This window comes from Symphalangus syndactylus, chromosome 23, assembly GCF_028878055.3.
Source record: "Symphalangus syndactylus isolate Jambi chromosome 23, NHGRI_mSymSyn1-v2.1_pri, whole genome shotgun sequence".
Taxonomy (NCBI): Eukaryota; Metazoa; Chordata; class Mammalia; order Primates; family Hylobatidae; genus Symphalangus; species Symphalangus syndactylus.
Window position 1 is genome coordinate 51,741,904 of NC_072445.2, and position 8,260 is coordinate 51,750,163.

An 8,260-nucleotide genomic window follows, 5' to 3' on the forward strand; every position below is an offset into this window, starting at 1 on the left:
CTTTTGAAATAAGAAATAAAAGTTGCAAATATGAACTTCCACCTTGGCAGGATTAAAAACTCATTCAGGCATGAAGAAAATCAATATCAAGTCAGGAGAAAAAGGAAATGAGAAGGCTCAATTATGAAGGTTTGAAATAAAACTCCCGTGCACAATGAGTCCTATCTTTCCAAGGTCATCCCTGATCCCTACAAAGACATGAACGTATGAATCAGGAAGTATAGTACAGCATGGTTGAGGAAATGCTCTCCGAGGGAGAGCTTCTACATGACCGCTGTGCTTTCAGAGAATCTCAGAGCCATCACTGATACCTCTAAGGCGGGTATTTAGAACATGAAAGCTTGACCTGGTACTTGAGAAAAGCCACCTGACCAGGAATATGCATTATGTTATATGAATAAGAAGTAAATTTTTATTGTGTTAAGGCATTCAGTTTGGAATTCGTTAGTTTCAGCTGCTAGCATCATTTTAAATAACATGGACAATTCTTCTTATCATCTCCAGAAATTTTTCCAAAGTGTCTCAAAATAATAACAAATTGAGTAAAACGATATTCTTGCTAGGTAAAGCCAGCTTTCAAGCAACTATTATAGACCCCAAATCCCTCCTCCAGAGCAATTATAGACGAGCCTCCAATTTCCCCACCTGTCACGTACTTCCACTAAAGGGTTCACAGGAAAGAATATACCCACCACAAAGGTGCCATATAGAATGGGTTTCCTAGCAAATAGGACCTGGAGATACTGTGATATAATAAGAAATATGTATGTGGATTCTGCCCCAGATTCCTGACACACAGAGCTCCTAAACCCCTTGTGTATAGGGGTGCTAGGATAATTTTTTGTTCTAATATTTGGTCTTTGACCCAGGTTCCTGACACAGAGCTCCTAAGACCTTTGTAATTTTCTGAGTGATAGGAGCATCTGGCACAGAGCTCCTACATTCCTTGGAATTTCCTGGGTGAGAGGAGTATCTTTTGTTTTCTGGTTGCCAGGGAACCAACAATGTGATTAGAAGATCGGAACCTTCAGCTCCTGTCCCCCACTCCCTGGACCTCTGAAGAGAGGAGAGGGGCTGACGGTTGAGTTGATCACTACTGCCAATGACTTAATCAATCATATCTATGTAATTATGCCTCCACAAAATCCAAAAAGACTAATTTCAAAGAACTTCTCGGTTAGTGAAAATATTTGCATGCCAGGAGGCGCTCGCACTCCAACTCAACAGGTATGGAAAATCCTACACTCAGAGCTCTTCCAGGCCTTGCCCTATGTATCTCTTCATCTGGCTGTTCATCTGTATTCTTTATTATATCCTTTATTAATAAGCTGGTAAACATAAAGTGTTTCTCTGAGTTCTATGAGACACCACAGCAAATTAATTGAACTCAAAGGAGGGGACCACGCAGACTCCAATTTGTAGCCAGTTGGTCAGAAGCATAGCTCAAAAACTGGGGCATACAACTGGCACCTTAAGTTTGGGCAGTTTTTTGGGACTGAGCCCTCAACCTGTGGGATCTGATGCAATCTCCAGGTAGCTGTGACAATATTGAATTAAATTGGAAGACACCCAGCTGGTGTCCATTGCTTGGTGTGTGGGAAACACTCCACAGGCACCTGGTTACAGAAGTGTTAAGTGGGTGTGTGAGTAGAAAAAACACTATGTTTTTTCCTATCCATGTTATATTCCTAACTCAATTCTAGGTACTGCTTTTAGTTTTCTAATAAGCGAACAAAACAATGAGCGCCTTAACACTGAGTGCTACCTTAGGAAGGCTTAACTGACTTACAGGCCTAAGAAAGTCAAGATGCTTTATCTAAGGTAACAGGTTGTATATTAAGGTTCCTGGATATTTTGTTTATTTGCCTTTTTTGCATGGAGCATCAAAGCAATAAACAATTTTATGTCAGGCTAATAGTGTGGCTGGAACATGAAATTTATAGAATTAGTAAAAGCAATGATTTATGTTCTAAACCGAAAGGGTAATCACGTGATCTAAGACTGGCAGAATCAAAAGTCAAAACTGCTGTCAGTCATCTGGAAGTTTTCAGATATTCAGACATTTGGCAGTAAGTGAACAAAAGGTTTGAATAAGTCACAACTTTTTCTTTAGCTTTTGAGAAAATTATTTTGGTATATACATTAAATATTAATTGAGATAATATATTTCACATATGCATTTTAAATTGTATAGTAATGTAGTACTACCACTATTTTAAAACCTTCAGTTATAGCTTTGGTAAGGTAACTATTCAAAATACACTTTAAATTTTTTGTTGCCTGTTAGATTCTGCCTGTATAAAATATCCTTCCGGAGATATGACAATAGAGTAATTTCACTGAAACATTTCCTATTTAATTTTTTCAAGAATATTCTGAACAACCATATGGAAAGGTGAATTTTTCAACTAAGTGATGATTTTCTGCAGTCATTGAAAGCAAAATAGAAAAATGCAACTGTGAATCTAGACTCAGAGGTTAAAAATAAATCAGGTAGAGTCCTAAACAAATTAAGTCTGCCCTGGTTCATGCTCTGGCATTAGTGTTGCATATGAATTTTGCTAAAACACTTGCAAGTATTAGAATTTGTGGTCAACAATTGTGGACAGGTTACATTGTCTTTAAATTCAAGATATTTTTAATTGCTCTGGGCCTGTATTATTAATAAGATCCATTGAAAGAAAAGATAGAATCCTTGAATTTATATTCTTTTTATCTTATGAGATTCCTAGATAAGAATCATAGGATTATTATGGTGGGGGAGAATTGGGAGGTTAACTTAACGGGGTTATAGCCTTTGCATCACATAAATAATAGTAATAATAAATAGTTAGCAAATATCAACCATTGGTCTTAGATGCTATTGCAGAATTCTTTTTACAGAAAGAAAATAAATTCCATATTTTTGAAAAAGCTTACAATCTGGTTAAGTTTTGAAAAGCCAACACCTTAAGGATTGATATAAAGCAAAATATTAAAAAGTGTTACAGGAATGCCAAAGAAGACTGGCATTAATAGGTAATATTAACTCCAAAAAAGCTGAGTATTTGAGGTTGATCTTAAAGAGTATGATGGGTATAAATTAGTGAAGAGTAGGGAGATAGAGTTCCAGAATACAGCAGGGTAAGAACAGGGTAGAAACACCAGTGAAAATTTGCATTTACACACTTTTTCTTGTAGGTGAGAATTTAATTTACCTCGAGAATGCAGCATCTAGGAATTGTGCTTTTTGTGCCTCTTTCAGATTTTTTAGTTCATAATTTTCCTCTGGCCCTGGTTGTAAGATATTTATGCTCGACTGTGTTCATTGTTTTTTGTGAACTTATAAAAATTGCTTTTTTATTAGTCTATAAAAGCCATGTTTGGAGACAGCCTAAAATAAAAATTAATGCAACTTATCACCCTACAGCATGGAACAGGTGCCTGTTTCAGTCTCTTATTTAAGCACCGCAGATGCGTTGAAACCTAATAAAAATTGTTCCCTGGCACATCAACCCTAACCAGAGAGTAAGAAGCTAAAAATCTGTGAATCGCCTACAACCAAAGGGAAGTCTTTTGAGAGCTGCATTGTTAAAACTCTCAGAACAGGTATGTTATGACTAGAGGCATAAAATCTGGGCTTTGTGAAGAAGCAAATGTTTATCACTTAGTAAATACTCTTCCTCCTTCATCACCTTGACTTTTTAAAACAATTAGTCCTTTTAATTGTGATATGGCTCTCTTTGGCTTTGAAATATATCTTGCTGGACAGAAAAGGAGGCTGCATTCTTTATGGTCCTAAAATAATAATTGCAAGTAGTAAGACATATGAGATGTGCTAGTTTAAGGCATGTTCAATAACTATCTCCCTATATCCATGAGGGTGATAGGAAATACGGAAAAATGAGCCAGTTTGGAAAATCATAACAATAACAGCAATAATGATTATTATTATATTACAAACACAAACACAGCACACAGCCCTGTGGATGTGATTGTTTCCCAGTGGATAGCTTGGGACTCCCAGTTCACTTCTGAATGTGCCCAGGGATGCTGTGCAGATGGCCAGTATTTGCAGTGTGAGCCAGCTCACTGGTACATAGAAAGCTGGAGTTTGAGAGGAGACAGTAAAATCCAAAGTGTGTGTCCTAGACTTTCCCATCTAGCCTTCTCATGAGATAGGCCAACAGCCTTCAACAGGTGATGCTTCCTTCAGTAGCCCCACCTCCCTTGGCTCCTGTCCCTGACCTGGCTCAAGAGTCTTCATGGGAACAGCGTGCCCTTGTCTTCATCAAAAGTAGCCCTGCGGGGAGGAGGCTCAGAAGGAACTGGTAAGAAAATAGCACTCTAATGCTTTTTCCTCAGGTGTTCTCCAGATACATTCTCAAGGACATATTCATCTGCGAACGCGGATTTTTATTCCTGTGCCTCATTCTGTTGGAGCTGTAGGAAACCAAACTCTCTATCCCGTTAGTCTTTAGGAAAAGTATGCTGGCCCTCCCAGATGTGATAAGAAGCCAGTTAAAATGATCTGGGCATTAAGGCAGCCACAGTGGAAGAATTCTAGCTAAATAGATACCATCTGTACCCCCAGAGCAAGCACATCACATCCGGCTCCTGACCCGATTATCTCTGAGCTATGGCTCCTGTGGCTCGGTCCACAAGTCCATGCCTGGGGTTCCCAGAACACAGACCAACTGGTTGTGCAATGAAGACTTTATGAGAAACTTTGTTTTCTATTTTCCTAAGGGCCTGAAATCAGCAAGCCAAAAAGCATTTTATCCTAATATAGAAAAGAATTAGACAGCAGATGCTTCTTCACAGCAGCCTGTGTGCTGGGGATAGAAAAAAAAAATGGCGTAGCCTTCTCTCTGGCAAGAGTTAGGACTGAATCATCATGGGAGTGTTTGTGGTAAAATTACATTTTTCCTTTAGATAGTGGAATTATTATCACTGGGCTATAGACAGCTAGTCCAGAGTGACTTTGATGAGACATACTCTTTTTCACCACATAAAGAGTGTGCCTTTGGCTCCAAGGGAACAAAATATCCAAGAATATTGTCATGGGAGGAGAGCAGATAGGAGACCCTGGAAAAAAGTTGGCTGAGATCAAGAAGGGAGGAGAGCCAGCAAAGTAATGAAGAGGATTTGTTTTCTTTTTGAACTAAGGATGAGGATTCGGTCATGTCTCCATAATCGTGTGAACACAAAAGGTCATCCCAATGAACAATGTTCCCAGTGGCCTCCATGAAGCAAACTACAAAATCAATTCTATATCATCTAACCAAAGACCACCACTAGGGACTAGCATGCCTTCTTAGGCTTGATGAGTGAAAATACAATTTTGTCTAGAGACTTATTCAGATCAGGAAGGAAAAGGAGAAAAGAGAATTATTGAGGAAGTTCCTCCAATATTGGACAATATTGGATTTTTCTCTTTTTTTTTTTTTTTTTTTGACAGGGCCTCACTGTTGCCCAGGCTGGAGTGCAGTGGCATGATCTGGGCTCACTGCAGCCTCCGCCTCCCAGGTTCAAGTGTTTCTCATACCTCAGCCTCCTGAATAGCTGGGACTATAGGTGCTTGCCATCACACCTGGCTAATTTTTGTATTTTTTGGTAGAGATGGGGTTTCACCATGTTGGTCAGACCAGTCTCGAACTCCTGGACTCAAGTGATCCTCCTGCCTCAGCCTCCCAAAGTACTGAGATTACAGATGTGAGCCACCATGCCTGGTGATTTTTTGCACTATAATGCTTTAGATTTTCATCTATGCCTGGCAGTTGCATAGATATCCAACTTGACTCCTTGCCGCTAGTGTCTTCTCTCATTTAATCAATTCTTCCAGTTGGCCTTTGTTTTATCTTTCTAAAAGATTAAATTTCCCACTGCAATCCCTTCCCTTTGCTAGCTCCTCGTGAACTATCAAAGTCCAGCTTCTTCAACCTGAACATCATCTATAAAATATGGATACTCCCTGCCTCCTCCAATCCTACCTCCCAACAGTCCTCTGATCCAAGATGACTTTCTTCTCACTATTCCTGGAAGATATCTCCTCTTGCATTTCTATGTATTCAGTTGATTATGTTGTTCTCATCAAAAATGGGCACCTCCTTATATACATCTGCTTATCCAAATCTGTCCACTCCCCAAGCCCCTCCTTCAAGATCATCTTCAGTGCTCCTCCAGATGTGTCTTGCGTATCTCTGAATTTCTATAGCATCTAATGCTTATACTTTTGTAATTTTAGCACTCCATTTAGGCTTATTCAGATTTTTTTCCAACATTATTATGTATTTGTATAGAATATCTTCTCCATTGAAAGAAAAAATCTCCTCTGTGACACGGACTGTGTCACAGACATTTTAATATCTCTCATAATAGTTCAAACGGTTTAATATAAACATTCAAAATCCTTTTGTTCCCAAATCAGTCTACATGTAGCCTTTAAACCTCATTGTCAGCCTTTGGGAATGGGAAAGTAAGTCCAAATGAGGCAATCCATTGGAAGCTCTTTTAATTCATCATGCTTCTATCTCTCCTCTCCCCACTAGGTCAAGAGATCAGAGTAACCTTTGAGCTAATGAGGACACTAGGTGACATCAAGCCCAAACACTTTCTGAGCAAGTGGCTGGTCCTGAGAGGTGATCAAGGTCACACAACTATAAGATATAAGCAGGAACTGAAATATCACATCTCCAGACTCATCACTTGGTGTGTTTTTTCTCCTTTTGTTACATTGCTCCCCATCCTAGCTTTTCTATGGCTGGTGGGCCAGAAAATATTGGTTAATTCAATTTTAGAAAAAAAAAAAAACCCAAAACTAAAGAAATGAAAACAATACGGGAGGGAAAACAAAATGTAGGGTTGGTGTGAGCAGGCTTTTAGCTTTTCAGTTAGGTTTTCAACGCTTCAGGAATCCAGGGCATGGCTGTCAATTATGGCTGTGCTTTTGTTCACTTTGATTCTGTTTTGATATTTTCTCTTTGACATTTTAGAAGTTGCTTTGGATTGAACTAACCACGTTGCTTATACCACCAATTATGATCAATTGTCAAAAAAGAGCCACATTATGCCCTCCATACTGTTAGGTTGCTGCTTCTTTGTTCCAGATAATTCTACCTGAGATAAAGCAAAAATCACAATGCTGGACCTAGGAAAGGTAACTACCCAAAGTGGGTTCTAATGAAAATATTAATGAAATAGTCAAAGTGATAAATGCATAAAATGTAAAAAAAAAGAGTAGAGATTTGATGCACTTTAGAAATACTCTAAGAATCACTACATTTATATTTTAGGATGCCAAGAGGTATTTCTAGAAGGAATAAAATTAACATATCAGTATGGTTTTATAGAAAGAATTCTAAAGCAAGATTTAAAAGTCCTGAATTTAGCTGTTTATCAAGGTATTGGTCATTAAATTCCTTGATTCTCTGTTTCCCCATCAGATGAGAATTATACAACTCACATATTTGCTTTTATTGTTAGAAATATATAAAAGTATGTGAAAATGTGTTTACATATTGAATGTATTTTTTGTGGACTTAAAGAAGGGTTGTTTCCTGGGCTGAGACTTATTTTACTGGTTGTGTTATACTGATTTTCCATGTGCATTTGCTAGGAAGAAAATAGTAATAGGATTTTTATTTTTTAAATGTGAGGCTTACCAATCAGGCTATAAGATGGATGAATTCAACCACACAGCAAACAATTTTTTATTCTTTATGCTTCTGTGTTATCTTCCCTCCATTTCTCTCCACGTCCCACATTCCATCACCCCATTCTGATCACTGTCAATCACTGCACTGTTTTTTCCTTGCTCTGATCTCTTAACCAGATAGATTCACAACTGACAGGAACATATCGGGAGAGACACAACAACTCACAACATACAAGCCATATATGAACCTGACAGCCCCTATTGGGGTGGATGCGCACAGGATAATGATAGAGCAGTTGACAAATAACTAGCAGTTTGGCTCATTTACACTGAAGAGTTTTGCATGCTGGGGTAGTTATGTGCCTATTTATTGCACCTTCATAGGCAGTATAAATCTGATTTAGTCCACTTAACCCTTTACTGTGATTTTTGCTGAGAATGCACTTACATAGTCTCACAGTAAAAGAGATTCTCAGAACTGAGCAAAAAACAAAACCAAAAACTCACTTTCTAATTTTCTTTCTCATAATCACCTTTAGGATCACTACAGATCAAATATAACTAGTGTTTCTGCAGAGCAACATTCTTTTTTCATATGTGCAAAGGTAATTTTGTTAACATAAT

The 8,260-nt window shown here is 38.2% G+C and overlaps 1 long non-coding RNA gene across 1 annotated transcript; it reads left to right on the top strand.

Annotated features, from left to right (window-relative positions):
* Positions 1 to 1,022: 1,022 nt before the first annotated feature.
* On the top strand, positions 1,023 to 8,038 carry LOC129473661 (uncharacterized). The gene is made up of 3 exons (XR_008654322.2): positions 1,023 to 1,227; positions 3,410 to 3,588; positions 6,531 to 8,038. It is a non-coding gene; the product is annotated as an uncharacterized lncRNA (long non-coding RNA).
* Positions 8,039 to 8,260: the final 222 nt, after the last annotated feature.